General features: G+C 32.4%; 2 long non-coding RNA genes across 2 annotated transcripts; both read left to right on the top strand.

Annotated features, from left to right (window-relative positions):
- Nucleotides 1-7,424: 7,424 nt before the first annotated feature.
- On the top strand, nt 7,425-11,527 carry LOC143055166 (uncharacterized). The gene is made up of 3 exons (XR_012971961.1): nt 7,425-7,597; nt 10,065-10,164; nt 11,194-11,527. It is a non-coding gene; the product is annotated as an uncharacterized LOC143055166 (long non-coding RNA).
- A 719-nt stretch (nt 11,528-12,246) lies between these two features.
- On the top strand, nt 12,247-16,932 carry LOC143055168 (uncharacterized). Its single transcript, XR_012971962.1, has 3 exons — nt 12,247-12,650; nt 14,893-15,126; nt 16,029-16,932. It is a non-coding gene; the product is annotated as an uncharacterized LOC143055168 (long non-coding RNA).
- The last annotated feature ends 231 nt before the right edge of the window (nt 16,933-17,163 follow it).

A 17,163-nucleotide genomic window follows, 5' to 3' on the forward strand; every position in this document is an offset into this window, starting at 1 on the left:
CACCGACTGGCAAGAACAAATTTCCGCCACACCTCAAATTTAAGTCTTCAGATGGTATTACACCTTTTAATGCAAATATAGAAAAGACATTGGTCCAGTTTTTCCACTGATCAGCTGTGAAACCGCCAAATGATGTAGCTATTTTTCTGGGAAGGCTGCCGACATTAGCTGCAACAGAAACAGAGTCAACACGCTTTTCAATAATTTTAAATTTATCACTTTCTAAAATTTTAAGTTCTGACCAAAGTTTAATCATTTTTTTTTGCGGTTCCTTGGTATAAATTATGCATCGGATCAATAACAGACATACGAATCGGATCAAAGTAATCAAGTTCGCATAAAGGTGAATATCTAATGCCGAATTGACTCTCCATGTTTTCTTTGTCTGTTTTTGTTGTAGCTTCTTTAATTCTCTCGAGGTTATAAAGATGGTCAGGTAAAGAGCGAGATCTCCAATTGGGTACATCAAAGCCTCCATAATTTTTTTCCCCGACTTCTCCAGGGAACTTCTTTGTGCATTTGGAGCACCCTAGGGTTGCACCATGCCCTAAAAACCACATAACTTTCTCGTAGCAGGTATATCACATCCAACACAAAGGCACGCTAATTTAAAACTTGCATCTTTCTTCGGATTGTTGTGTGATCGCAAAAGAAATCCGGTACTCCAAGCAATTTTCATTTCTTCGACAAATGGTTTAATAAATGTTTGGACTGATGGTTCGCCAGACATGTCCGGAATAATGCCAACTAGAAACACATTTTTCAGTTTGAATCGTTCTTCTCGTGGCAAATTCAACACAACAGCATAGATGACGCCAACAGAATATCGAACATGCTCGAATGGTTGAAACCAGTCAAGATTTAGCATCAGACCGTAATTTCTCTCAGTTTTCAAAAAGTGTTGATTTTTGTCTTCCCCAAACTCTTTCCAAATTTTTCCGTCATACACGTCTGTCATAACTCCTGGTTCCTGTCGTCTGTGTCTCCATTCTTCACACTTATCTTCAAAATATTTCTGTTTTACCATTATAGAGAGTGATTCTTTCACAGATTTGTAACAGTAGGTCTTATACGGATATAGTTTTATGTCTCCGCTCTTTAGTGTCACAGATTTCAGTAATGGTTCACCACATTGATTTCGTCTAGCAATTTGTCGATGGTTTGGAAACATAACCTTCGAACATTTCTTTGAAGACGTTTCCCCTTCAATCATTATTATACAGTCTTCATAGTTGTACAAAGTGAAACATTTCTTACATATCACGTATTTCGAAAAATTGTCTTTTTTCATGCCGAGATTCTTGTACAACATATACACTGAGCAGGGAAATATTGATGAAACACCTGTTAGTGCAACATTTTCAGCAGAAAGATGTTTAAATGCTGTGGATAAAAACGACAAAATGCTACTTAAGGCAGTATCTGTAATTATATAGAATGATTGCCAACAGCAAAGAAAAATGCAAATCGACTGAAATATTGCAACTGTTGACTTGATCATCTCTGTTTTTGCTGTATCAAAGTCCGTCTGCTGTTTTTTCTCTTGGATTTCGTGAATGTTTTCATTTTCAATATCCATATCAATATCGTTTAAAGTTACATTAGACCAAAATTCCTCATCCTCATTGTCAGATTCTGGATAGGTTTCACTTCCACTGAGGCTTCGTAAGTGATCTTTGAACCTGCGTTTCACTTCTATCATTGATTGCGTATGAGCCAAAGGTTGCTGAACGCCAGAGGTGCTTGGTTCTTCACAATGGTTTCCTTGGTGCATTCCAGATATAGTGTGTTCTGGTGGTACTTCCTGATAACTGTTTTCTTCTCGTTTTGATTTGTTTGACTTGCTACACTCCCATTTGTTGTCCCAGAAATATTCAACTTTATGGTTTTCAAAATGTCTATCGACAAATTCTCCTCCACACCCTGGACACATTTTCCTTCTTTTCTTTTTCTTGAAATACTCATGACTGGTAGATATTTTGTGCTTTGGTGGCATGTCTTGTCTGCAAAAAGAAAGAAAAAACATATTTAATTACTAGAACATAGAACCCTATATTTTGGACCTTTCTATTTTTCTAAGCATTGCATTTTATACTTATCATAAAGTAGATACACTTAAGTTTAAACACTGAATGACAAAATGACTGCATATGCAGACCTATTGTGTTGATTAGGGGTTTTGTTAACATATAGCATTTGCGCATAATTTTATCTTCAAAAGATATCATTTTCGCAGGAACAGGTATATCTCATTTTCTGAATTATGATAGAAGTCTCATTTCATTTTTTGCCAAAATACTTGTATGCATATCTTATGTAAACTATCTACTTTAATCCGTTGTAAATTTCAGTCAAATTGATTTTCGTTCGAAATTTGCATCAAAGAACATGAAGGAAAAAAACATATTCCTTTAGGTTTAATATCAAATTATCAATCTTGCAATAAGGTATGTACAATAAATTATATATAAAAAACAATTATAAAACAATGGAATTGATTACGGTCAGATGGAGATGCATAAACATGATAAAGGAGAAGCCCATCAAGGTTAAACTGTCAAAGGCTGGCGGACGGTCACCATGCATAGATTAAATGATAATTTGATACTTCCATGCTGGGACAAACCCTAGATTTCATCCTAAAATTTAGGCGATATCAGATCACACAATCTATTCTTGTGAAATAATTCATTCAATATATTACAACCTGCTGTTAGATATAAGAAAGTTGAAACATTTATCTGTTACCTATTGACGATAGATTAAAAGTAAATTAACGCAGACACGTGAATCATTCAAATTTGTAGAAGAACACTTTTTCGGACATCTAGCTAGATCTATAATGAGTGAAATGTGTGCCAGGAAACCATTATGTGTGTTTTGAATGTAATTATGATTCAGATGTCTGATTTGAAGAACTTATTTTAAATAAGTAGTTAAAGAAACGAATGATTGAAAGTGACACAAAAATATGATTCATTCTGTGAAATGTTAGATATAAGAAGAGTATTTTCTTATACATCTCTTAATATCTTAGTTATAAGAATAAATATAAAACAAATTTTAGCAGTGCACTATGTCATGTCTGGGTAATTACTATCCACATCCTTTTTCTTTCTGGTTTTATTTTCTCGGAATTTGTAGAAACGTCTTGAAATAAGGATTCTTTTAAACATTAGTAGTGTGTTTTGAATAAGCTTGAACTGCCGATTGATCAAATATTATTTAATTTGTTATAGAATCAGAAAGGGTCCCCTGAAAACCATATTATTAAAAAAAAAAATATATATATAGCATTAAAATAGTGAGTATATGAATCTCCAAAGATCTCCCGTTACTAAACATTTAACCCACGTTTTGCGGTTAAAAATTTCGGAAAAAACAATGAAAAATAATGTTAATATGCATTTTAGAACGGAGAAATGAAGCCAGTATTATAAATTCCAAATAAAAAGGAAAATATTCTACGCTTTCAATGATATTTTTTTCGACTAGTATCAAATATCGATGCATTGTGTTCCTATATATCACAATGTTAGTGTCCTCATTTTTTTATACTAATTTATACTAGTACAAAATGTATTGCCAGTGTTAGTTTCCTGACGAACGTCTGTTGCTTTCTCTGTGCACTTTAGTGCCTAGAATAATGTCTTATTTCGTAATGTGCTCTTTGTGAGCCGTTTTATGGAAATAGACGTCTTCTTCTCTTTCTATAACACAGAGTGCTGAAAGTGGCGTTAAACAATCAGTTGTCAAAGAATTTCGTTAAAGCGTGTGTCACAGCACAAGAACATATACTTGTATAGTGTTCCTATTTATGATATTAGAACAGAGGTCCATTTCTAGGGCTCTTTGATAATATTTATTAGTTTAATTAAAATACCATACAATAACTTTATTGAAAAGCACTTTACGCTCTAGTTAACACAAGATTTGTTCATCATTTTACACATCCATTTACTATTTAAGTAACCAATAAAACAATCATGACTGTTTTGTGTTGATCTTTATATCGAAATGTAAAGATTGCAATTTCAAGATATACTACGTAGTATTTTGTTTTATTAAAAAAGTACGATTAAAACAGTCCTTATATACGGAAGCGTATATTACCCTCGTTTTAATACTTATAATCCAAGATGGCGATATAACTTTTAGCGAGAAAATGCTTTATTTCTCATTACTGCGATTTATTTTTTTCGGCAAAATGCCTAACAAGGCATTTAGGCGCTTTGTTTTTTATCGCCTTAAAAATAAATCGTTTTAAATAATGCGACATATTATCAAAACGAGAAAAAAAATTACGATTAATTTATAAGTCAATAAAAATATCATGCAATAATAATAAATTGCCTTTTTTTTCTTATTACTGCGATTTATTTTTTTCGACAAAATGCCTAACAAGGCATTTAGCCGATTTGTTTTTTATCGCCATAAAAATAAATCGTTTTAAATAACGCGACAAATTATCAAAACGAGAAAACATTTTAAGATTAATTCATAAGTCAATAAAAATATCATGCAATAATAATAAATTGCCTTTTTTTCTTCGATATATTGTTTTATAAAGCAACAAATTGGTTTAAATTAAGGCGAGCAACGGGAAAGTTTTCAGCTAAATCGAGATAAATATGGCACGATTTTAACCTGTTCATTTTCATTTTGATTTTAGAAGGACCAGGTCGCCATCACATTTGGGCATTTTATTTCAAGCAAATGGAGGTAAGATAAGAAACAATTTATTAAATGAAATCTCGCCGCGATATAGCCTTGTTGTGCTCATGTGGCGTTAAACAAACAACAATCAATCAATCAATCAATCTTTAAGTTATTGTTGTAAAAAAACTTCTATAAAAAGGCTTTTACACGTGTCTGCCGTAGTATACACACGTTAGGGGAATTAAGTTTTTGGTGCATAAAAAACCCAACCCTTTTTCCCCAGCTGTGAAAGTATAATGGTCGCTTTAAAAAATAATCAGGTTTGACTATAAATTAACATAGGGTGTCACGAAATTTACGTTGAAGAGAGCCAGTCGAGTTCTAATTTTTTTAATTCACAGTTGCGGCAAAATAAGATCCTTTGATGTTTTAACTCTGAGACACCACAAATTCATTTGAACTATATAGACCCCCTCCCCCCTATATAAAGTTCCAATGACTGTTCTTGTGACTATTGTTACTTTGAAGTTTTCAGTGAGAAAAAAAATCTCGTGCAGTACTAAAAAAATGACGGGGCAGATTAATTATTGTTCGGTTAATATAAAAAAGAAGATGTGGTGTAATTGCCAATGAGACAACTCTTCACAAGAGACCAAATGACACAGAAATTAACAACTATAATAGGTCACCGTACGACCTTTAACAATGATCAAAGCCCATACCGCAATGTTTTTGTATGTGCAATACACAGTACAAAGACGACAAATTTTATCAGTGTTTCGGCTGTTTTCTGTTCTTTAGTCAGGTTGTTGTCTCTTTGACACATTCCCAATTTCCATTCTCAGATTAAGTAAACAAAAATTTCCCTCTATGATATATATAAAAAAGAAGATTTGGTGTAATTGCCAATGAGACAACTCTAAACAAGAGACCAAATGACACAGAAATTAACAACTATAGGTAACCGTACGGCCTTCAACAATGAGCAAAGCCCATACCGCATAGTCAGCTATAAAAGGCCCCGAAATAACAAATGTAAAACAATTCAAAGGAGAAAACTAACGGCCAAATTAATGTACAAATAAATGAACGAAAAACAAATACATGTAACACAGCAACAAACGACAACCACTGAATTACAGGCTCCTGACTTGGGACAGGCACATACATACATAATGTGGCGGGGTTAAACATGTTAGCGGGATCCCAACCCTCCCCCTAACCTGGGACAGTGGTGAAACAGTACAACATAAGAACGAAAGAACATGACACAGAAATTACCAATTATAGGTCACCGTACGCGTACGGTACAAAACCAATACCGCATAGTCAGCTATAAAAGGCCCTAAATGACAAATGTAACACAATGAACAAAACATAAATATGTAACACAACAACAAACGACAACCACTGAATTACAGGCTCCTGACTTAGGACAGGCACATACATACATTATGTGGCGGGGTTAAACATGTTAGCGGGATCCCAACCCTCCCCCTAACCTTGGACAGTGGTGTAACAGTACAACATATAGGAACGAACTATAAAAATCAGTTGAAAAAGGCTTAACACATCAGATGGATAGAAATACATCTAACAAAAACAGAGTGGCTCAGCACTTATACATCCCAACAACAAAAAGACTATTGGGGAATATTGTCCCTTGTACACTCACAAGCTCGTGCAATAATATTAAATTCTACTCCGGACAATTCCCCAATATTCATACAATAACCCTACATAATATAGGATTCGTTTTCTGAGACAAGTGCCTGTGCCGCCATATATACATGTCTGGATCACAGGGGCCGGTAACATACTGTTTGAAAAAAAAATGTTTACACTGATATGTAATAATACGTATTATTATACTTTACTATAGTAACCACTATAATAAAATAACCTTCACAAATAACCCCTCTTTCCCGCGGGTAACTGCGCATAGGCAGAATAACTGTTAGGGAATATGCACGTTGTCAAAATAACCCCATATTTCCCGCGGGCAACTGCGCGTATGCAAAATAACTGTGTGGGAATGAGCGCGTAGGCAAAATAACTCATTTGGTGGCAATTTGCACGACGTCTTTCAAATAAAAACTTAACGTTCAGTTCAGTATAATAATACAGTTATGGCCTTTATAAAAGTTAATATCCAAAATTAATATGAGGCAGGCATTACCTGTAAATGGGGACGAAGTCTGTATGAATTATTTTTTCGTAACTTAATTATTTGTCAAAAAAAAAGAAACGGAAATACCGTAACGTTTCCGATTTTGGTTCTGTTGTTAGGGATTTTAGTTGTGACGTTATTAAAATTATGACGTCATATGCAATGTAAACAAAGAAACGCTATCATTAGGTAACGTTTTTTCATATCAAGGAATTATTAAAAATGAAATTGGTATTGCGTGTTCCTTCCTATTTTATACTAGACTGATAAATATATATTTTACTCAAAGTTTCATACAAACGAGACCGGAAAAAGGAAGTATATTGTACATTTCTGCGCAGGTCCGGGATTTCAAAACATGACATAAAAAAAATTGAACGATTTTGAGTTCATTAGTACAATGAAAAATTCGGGAAATTTTCCCGAATTAATTTTTTTATTGAATTTTCTACTGTTCTTGGGGACTTCGTCCCCATATTAAATCTCGAAAAAGATTATTTTCCCTCGGTCCTACGGACCTCGAGGAAAATAACTCTTTTCTCGATTTAATAATTTTGGATATTAAAACTTTTGATGAAGGCCATAATTGTATATTATTACATATCAGTGTAATTTTTTTTTTCAAACAGTATGTTACCGGCCCCTATGATATGGATCATGTGGATGATCGTACCTGGGGACAGTCAATACAGATCGTTTCATTCCCCTTTCACCGAATATTCCTCTGTGAGTTCCATCAAATGCGCTACAGTAGATATGTATAATCAGGTATATTTTAGTTACTATAAAAATAACAAAATAAATAACATATGTATATAAATTGAATATCCGAATATTTTGTTTTGTGAAGGAGGGCGCACAAGAGAATATATATATATATATATATATATATATATATATATATATATATATATATAGTAGTATGATTTCTGTCTTTGGGGGCCACGGGGGGTAACTTCGATTTTATTTGGTAGGAGTGTGCCATTTTTGCCATTAAAAACTGTACCCATTCTTATATAGCATACACTGAAATTGGGAAAAAACGAATGTAAGGAAAAAAAATCACAGGAAAAAAGTCACATACAAAAAAGTCAGAGGAAAAAAAGTCACAACTTTATTTTGAGATATTTTGTCTGCTTTTTCTTACAAAACTTATTTTATTTAAATTTCTTTTTGATTTTATTAATAAATAAGATGTTGTTCAACTTTGTATTCTTTTGTAAAGGGAAAAATTATCTTAAACTGAATAATTATAGCTCTTTATCATTTAAGCATTGTGATAAAGATTGAACTGAATTTTCTGCAATATAAACACTTGAAACTGCTTGAGAGAGGGAATTTATTTGCATCCCAAAAAATACAGAATAAGAAAAAAAGAATCACATGTAAAGAGAATAAATAATAATACATTGTGGCCTTTACATGTAGATGATTTCCAACCTTTTGAAATGAAGAAATACAAAAATTCTATTTCAATCTTTAAACAAAACTTATACACATGTAGACAACTTCAATGGGAAAAAAAACAATTCACCTGTACAGGCAAAGTACTGATGCAGGATAACATTTACACACCTTTTAAATAAATAGATAAAAAATAATGAAACTGATTAGCTTGACCACCAGTCCATGGTTTATGACCCCAATAAATGACCAACATCCCAGGTTTTATGACCCCTCAAATAAATGGTCACCATTTGATGCGACTATAGCAGATGTTGACCATATACTAAGAGTTTGTTCCAGGTTGTACTCTGGGTTGTACTGTAAGAGGGAGGTAGGGGGTCTAAAGAATTTTTTGGGATGAGTTTTTTATTTTCACTTTTTGCGTGGTGGTTTATTTTTTGTGCACACGACCATTTATTTTCAACCTCATTTAAAACTAATTCCCCTCTTGTCATGCCAGATTATTTTTTTCCTGACAATTGGGCTCAAGTTATTAGGGCCCCGCCAAAGGCGGGTCGCCCTATAGTGATCAGTCCGTCTGTCCGTCGTACCGTCCGTCCGTCCGTCCGTCCGTCCGTCCATAACAAAATCTTGTCCGCTCCATATCTTGAAAACCGTTATTTTTTCAAAGTTTATACTTCACATTTATATTGACCAACACCAGAGGGTGTGTCATAATGTATGTTCAACTTTGTAGGTCAAAGGTCAAGGACAAAAACTTAGGTTTTAGTATAGAACCCCATGTCCTATGGGAAAGATCCTGTCCGCTCCATATCTCAAGAACTGTTATGATTTCAAAATTATACTTCACATGTATATTGACCAATACCAGAGAGTGTGTCATAATGTATGTTCAACTGTGTAGGTCAAAGGTCAAGGTCAAATACTTAGGTTTTGGTATAGAACCCCATGTCCTATGGGAAAGATCCTGTCCGCTCCATATCTTGAGAACCATTATGATTTCAAAGTTTATACTTAACATGTATATTAACCAACACAAGAGTTGTGTCATAATGTTTGTTCAAATTTGTAGGTCAACGGTCAAGGTCAAAAATTTAGATTTTATTATGGAACCCCATGACCTATGGGAAAGATCCTGTCCGCTCCATACCTTGAGAACCATTAGGATAAGTTTGTACTTGACATGTTTATTAAGCAACAATTTTGTAGGTCAAAGGTCAAGGTAAAACACTTACAGTTGGGAATCCCATGTCCTATGGTAAAGATTGTGTCTGTTATTGACAGCGGGCCCACAGTGATGGCTCCCAATGGCCATCTCACTGATATCTAGTTATTTTCAGCTTTTTTCAGGACAAGTTATTTATTATTCAAAATCCTCCTGGCCCTCAACATGGTCGTCCCCTTAAATAGTGTTTGAAGGTAGAATTTGCTAGATATTTTAATTTTTCTAATTTTGCCTTTTATAAAGAACTTCTAATATGAAGCCTACATACTTTTAAGCATTTTATCAAATTACTTTGAACTCATTTTCAACTTAGTAAAAAAGCTTGAAAAGTTGTATCCCTGTGTTTAAAAGTAATAAAAACTTTTTAAATGCATTTTTAGCTCACCTAGCCTAAAAGGCCATGTGAGCTTATGCCATCACTTGGCGTCGTCTGTCATCCGTTGTCCGTCGTCGTAAACTATTTCAAAGATCTTGGATCTTCTCTGAATCGCATTTATCCATACTCATAGTTGACTAAAGACTATATTATCATACAAAAATCACGTTTCTATACATAGAAGTCCATACATAAAGTATACCTGAGTTTGATTGCATTTTTTTAAGGACACAGAGAAGACAAAAATACCGTTAAAGATTTTTACGCATGACAGGAGGATAAGAAAAGGTGTATTTGCCTCTTCATTTGCAGATATGGTCAATAAATGTAAGTTTATACTGCTATGGTTTGAATTTGAATAGTAATAATAAACAAAACAAGAAGCTGGACATCCAGGGTGATGTATTGCCATCAACTTTGTCCTCTGTCCAACTGTCTCATCTGTTGCAAATTTTCCTTTAAAGAATTCTTCTTTTGTGAAACCTCTGAGTCCATTAAAAATACCTAAATGTAAAAATGCCCTACCCTACTAGTGAGGCTACCTAGCTAGAAAATAGCTGCCTACTCAAAATCTTTTATTGTCCTGATGTGAAAAAGTACACAATGCTTATTACCATTAAACACAGATCAGGTTCGAAATTGGAGAGTGTCACTTTAACTGTTACTGAGTTATGCCCCTTTTTAACATAAAAATTGCTAAATCTGTGGTTTCCAATCTCTAACGTTCTGTAGTTTGCCTCAACCAAATATTATGAAACTTACATACAATGCTTATTACCATAATACACAGATCAAGTAGTGCCACTTCTATCGTTCTTGGGTTATACCCACTTATAAACATAAAAATAGCTATAACTTTTAAGTTTCCGATCTCTAACTTAAGTTTGCTTCAATCAAATATTATGAAACTTATACACAATACTCATTATCATAACACACAGATAAACACACAGATAAAGTTCCAAATATGTGAGTGTCAAATTTACTGGTTGGTTAGTTATGCCCCTTTATAAACATAAAAAAAACAAAAACAAATATATTTACATGTGGGGGCATCTGTGGCCAATGGACACATTCTTCCATTTTTTACAACTCTGTTAGAAAGAAAAAGGACACAATATATATAAAGATTGTCTTAAATTCTAATGAAACAATTATCAAAATCCATCTAGGATAAAGATTGTTCATGAAGTAAGTAAATTGGTAGGAGCAACACAGGTCCTGTAGCAGTCTGTCAAAATTAAATTACTAAATATTAAATGAGCATGTCATTTGTTTAATTTTTGGAATTGGGATCATTTGCTGTAATTTACATAATATAATCACATTTATATGAATAAAGTCATTTCTTTTTAGGTAAGGAAAAGTTTACTATTGCAGAGGGCAACCATATAACATTTGTTCTAAATGAAGATGGTGTGGAAATAGATGACGAATTTTTTTCAACTCTCACACCAAACACAATCCTCATGATTTTGAACGAGGGTGAAACATGGAACAAGCAGTTTGGTATGATTTTTAAGTTTTGTTGTAAATTTGCATCAAGATGGTTAAAAGGTTCAAAATGGATGTTATAATTGCTTCCAATGTGCTTAATTATAGCATGGAGTTGTTGTAAAGATGAACAAACACTAAAAGCATCCAATTCTTTATTTTGTACGACCATAAACAAATGTCCTTAGCATTGTTTATAGACTTACGGGATAACATTATTGTATTGTATTTTAACATCAATTCTCTATAAGAATCAACCAACAGGTGGCCACCAAAAAAAATTGAGAAAACTTGAAAATGTATTTTTCCATGCAATATAGTTGTGTTATCACTAGAAATAAAGAAGAAAATTTGATTCTATCATGATTTCTTTGTTGTTGCTAGGGACAAATTTTACCTTAGCAACCAGCTAAAAATTTTTACTCAAAACTGATATTCTAAATATGGTCAAACTATTTTTTAATTGCAATTAAGGTTAAAAACAGATAATCAGTGATGAACAACATGGTATTATTCGTAATAAAACATACAGATACTTTGATATTTGTGAAATCTTAACTAAGTATACATGACACAAAGTCAGGTCTAAACCGATAAGTTTAATTTGGCCGAAAATGGGCATGTTTTGACCCTTAAATATTTTTTTGCAGAAATGTAGACCATAAAGGACTTTAACTTCATTTGGAATCACCTTTTATTTACACATTTATTTAGAAAAATATTGCTAAGTAGATTGTAGATTTAGTGGCAGAAAATCCACTCTACCACACTTGTACTAAATCTACAATTTCTTTCCTGATGGTGTAATGTCCTGTAGCGTAATTATTGGCGGCATCTTCTTTTCCTGTAACCAGTTGCTCTGGGTGGAAAAGTTGACGGTAGGTACCAGTACGAACTGTGCAATGTTCATAATTTAACTTTTCAAACTGTTGTATTATCTATATTGTTTCAGACCAATTTACCAGGAACATCTGCACAGAAACTGCCAAAACCAGATATAGTTAAACTAGGTATCGGTTGGCAGCATTATTCCTATAACACTTCATCTTATCACCAAGTAAGAAGCTCCCGAAATAAGCAGATTCCATCACATGATATCAACCTGGCATATAATAAAGACTACGAAGAAACTCTTCAATGTTTACAAGACATTTTTTTTCAAAAATGGCAGAAACTTTAAAGGCAGAATTAGTGAAATGGAGTTGAGGATTGGTAATAGTGCAGGGAGAGAAATCAGTAGGGATGGGTTCACTGCAAAACAATATTTTGAAAGTTGTCAGACACAAAAGAAACGAATCTACTTATTGACAAAAATCAAGGTAAAAAATATATAATTGTCCATCTTTTTAACAGGAATACAACATTGAATTATCACTTAACCATAATCAACGAGTGTTCAGTTTTATAGCAGTATTTGTAATTTTAATTTGCTGCAGAATATTGTCATAGACACATTTCAGAAAATTTATGACAATGTGATTACTACACTAGTTATTGTAAATACAAAATTTAATTATTATGAGCTCACTTCTTGATTCCAAAAACATCTATTTGTAGCTCACCTGAATAAAGATCAGGGTGAGCTGTTGCATGATCATTTGCTTTCAGATTCTGTCCGTGGTAAACTTTACTTTAAAGGTCTTCTTTTCTGAAACCACTTAAGAGATTGCTTTCAAACTCAATACACATCATCTTTAGGTTGGTGTATACTAATTTTGGTAAATTGATTACCACCAACTGTCATCTGACCTTGACCTGATTTCATGGTTCAGTGGTTAAAGTTAATTTTTTGTGTTTTGGTTATTTTTTTCAAATACTGTATGCAATATGTCAACTATTTGTAGTGTAATAATATTTTACAATGTACATGTCAGTCTGGCATATTTTATGTGACCTTGACCTCATTTTATTGTTCATTGCTCAATGTTAAGTTGGTTTTTTTTGTGTCTGTTTTTTTAATACTATAGGCAATAGGTCAACTATATTTGGTGTATGGAATGATTGTAAGGTTTATATGTGTGTCTGGCAATTATCATCTCACCATGACTTCATTTCATGGTTCCTTGGTCAATCTTAAATTTTTCTGGTTATGTTAGTTTCTAAGATACTAAATGCAAAAGGTTAATTATATTTATAGCATGTAAAGTGTTGTAAGGTGCACATGTCTGCCTTGCAGGGTTCATCTGACCTTGGCCTCATTTTCATGGTTTATTGATCAAAGATAAGTTTTCCTGGTAAAGTTAAAATTGTTTCTTGGATGTGAAAAAGTTCAACTATATTTCAAGCATATTTGGTGTATGGACTATGATTGTAGGGTGTATATGTATTTCAAATTTGGTTTATCTGACCTTGACCTCAATTTCTTGGATCATATTTAGTTAATGTGATAGTATATATTTAGGACTATCAACATAATATCAATTAGTAGTAAAGAAGGCAAGACATTTCAGCGTGTGCACTCTTATAACAATTTCCCAAATTTTCGAAATGATTTTGGGAATATCATGACATCTGGTAGAGTAAGAGCCATAATTTTCATTGCAAATTGTTAAGCTAATCATGATTTACAAAGTGATTTAAATGTCAGATTTCTTTTTATTTAAGAAATCTTATTAGGGACTGACTTGATATCTAAATATTTCAAGGCTTGTCACTACTTTTGAGATACACAAAATATATTGCATTGATCATAACATTCTAAACATCCTATCCATGAACATATCCATAAATTTATCAATGAAATGTATGCTCAGATATTCCAGTTACAAAATGATGTTAAACTTGTCAAGAAAATTACATAACTTGTGCAGTTATGCTTAAATATTGATGAATCAGCTGCATTTTTCTCAATCTAAATAATTGAACTAGTGGTATTGAAAAAAAAATCATTTAATCAATAGGCATTTGTATACTTTATGCAAGCAATGTTTGCTGTAAATAAGATGAATATAACTTCCTATTTGTCAAAAAATAACTAGTGTGGCCAAAAGTATTCATCATTTTCAATTTTCACTATCTTTTTCATATATAAAACCATGTTTTTTAAAAAATCTGTTTCAAAGTAATTTCTGCACAGCAATAAACACATTCAATTCATTTCAAGAAATTTATAACAAACATATAGAAGAAAGTTAATGCATATTGTTATCTACTTTTTATCAAGTATCTTCCCTGAAACCATGGAAAACAATATGAAACCAAATTAATCCACAATCACTCCTGCTATACTGGATTTTCCTATCTGAGAGAAGATGTGCTGCATGATTATCCTAAATATGTGTAAAACTCTCAATTTTTATGACTGTAAACTAAGCTATAAGTATACAGATATAACAAATGAATCATGATCATGACAATAAGAGTGAAAAGGCTATGTTTCTTTCATAAAACAAGTAACCACTGAATTACATTTTTTTTTATAAGTTACAGGAAATTAAATTTTTTGGTAAACAAATAATTTGTTGAGAGAAAAATCAAGAATATTTGTTTTCAAACATTTTTTTTTTTTTTAAATGTTTATAAAGGAGCGACTTATTTGTGTATCTTTCACTTTTCCCATAGGCTCAGCACATAACAAGTCTAGATTTTTCTATTACTTCTGATTCTGAGGAATCATTGCCAGATCTTGGTTCCCAGTTTACAGAAAACCTACTTTCATCTACCCTGCCTACAGTAACATGTTCCACTCCTTCGAATTCTGCACCACAGTTCACAGCACATGTAACCTCACCTGCAACATCCACACCTATTTCTCAGACAAGCTCTAATATTCTTGTTCATGCAGGTACACCAACAGTAAGTATTTGTTACAATCACAAGAATAAATTCAATGTTTGTATGTTCTGCATCATTGCATGTTGCTTGGTGTTTTTATAGGCCTGTCTTAGACGGAACATATTATGGTATACCGTTGTTCATCATTTAATTTCATATTATGTGTTTTGGATTAATGGGACTTTATCGGACTATAGCTCAAATTCCTTTTAACCTTATATTTCCTCACATTATAATAACACAACATTAGGAATTACAGAAGAAAGCTCCCTTTTGATTTAGAAAAAGCAATTGCCGTGTTGTTTCAGAGTAATTAGAATTTTTAACAATTTGAATTCAGGCAATTTTCCCCATTTTTCACACTTTCTGTAGTGTTTCTAAATTTCCTGATTTCCTTGAAACTTTACATTACTGTTGGGATTGATATAATGAAGCTCCCTTTTGATTTTTTATTATTTATTTGTTGTTCTGGAGTTACAGGACTTAAACAATGTGAATTAAAGGAAATTATTAATGCTGTCTTTTCCAATTTCTATATGCGCAATACAGGTGTATCATGCACTGTAGGCACAGCTGTTTATTTTATTTACCTTATCATATGTAGTTATACACAAAAATAACATGTGTTTCTGTATTTTGTTTTGGTAATAGAAGATACATTTTGGTTGAATGCATTAGAAATGAACAGATAAGGGGAAATAACTCTGTAATTTCAACTTATTTGCTGTCCTTCTAACCAATTTTATAACTTATTTAATCATTATTACCAGACACTTCCAAACAAAAGACTTAACATTTCTAACTCAGGAGGTTATTTACTATAAAATAGTATACTTTTTTTTCATCATGTTTCAATTTTTGAATTATTTGCCTGATTCTTCATAGACTGGCACTTAACATCATTTTTAATCTTATCTTAACAGGTAACCATGCAACTACCTAATACGGCGAGAAAATGTATCATATGTGCTGATCGGGAAATTGATGCCGTCATACAGCCATGTTTCCACAGCCTGTGTCTGGTATGTGGACTACAGATACAAGAACATGGCAGGAAATGCCCAATATGCAGAGGCAACATTGAAAATGTCCGCTCAATATTTTATTGTTAAATTCTAGATATTGGACACAAAACAATGTTTTTGAGAAATAATAATATGTAGTTTAAAGAGACCGGTCAAATTTCTCAAGGCATGGGACCGGTGCAAATTAGCATGGGACATGGACTTTTTAAAAGCAAAATTTCAATGGGACCAAGATTTTTTTCATCTAAGATCTGCATGGGACATTGACTTTTCTTTTATTAAATCAAATTAAAAAAAGTTCTGACTGTAAACTATGTATAATCGACTGCACAGCCACAAGGTTAAGGATAGTTCCACATATTTCTTTGCAAGGAAATGATAATCATGAAAACTCTCCCAATAAAATTCCTGTCTGGTTGAATTTTCAGTTTGCACAAAATTCAGATAGTAATTTTTTTTTAATTTTATAACTTTTTCAAATCAGTTTGGAATTCCATTTAACTTGACAGCTATAATCCCAATTATATACTGTCAAAGTAATTTGGTATTTGGTTTATTGCTGTCAAATCTATTATCATGTTTTAAGAAATAGTAAAAAAAACTTCAATTTTCAGTTCGGATTAAATACAGATGGTCACCTTTAAAAATATCCACAACTTTGTCAAATCAACTTTAATTGTCATAAAACTTGCCTTTTTTGTATATTATATACTGTTCTTACAAATTACAAAGTTATTTGGAATTTGGTTTATTGCTGTCAAACCTATAATGTTTTAAGAAATAGGTAAAAAAAAGCTATAATTTTCAGTTTGGATTAAATACAGATGGTCACCTTTAAAAATTTCCATAACTATTTCAAATCAACACTGATCGTCTTAAAACTTGATACTGTTCTTACAAATTACAAAGTTATATGCTTACATACTGTCAAATCTACAATATTGTAATAAATAGTTAAAAAAGCAAAAATATTAACTTCAAGTACCAACTAAATATAGATGTCACCTTTAAATATTTTTATAACTTTTTTAAA

This window comes from Mytilus galloprovincialis, chromosome 12 (assembly GCF_965363235.1).
Source record: "Mytilus galloprovincialis chromosome 12, xbMytGall1.hap1.1, whole genome shotgun sequence".
In the NCBI taxonomy this organism is placed as follows: domain Eukaryota; kingdom Metazoa; phylum Mollusca; class Bivalvia; order Mytilida; family Mytilidae; genus Mytilus; species Mytilus galloprovincialis.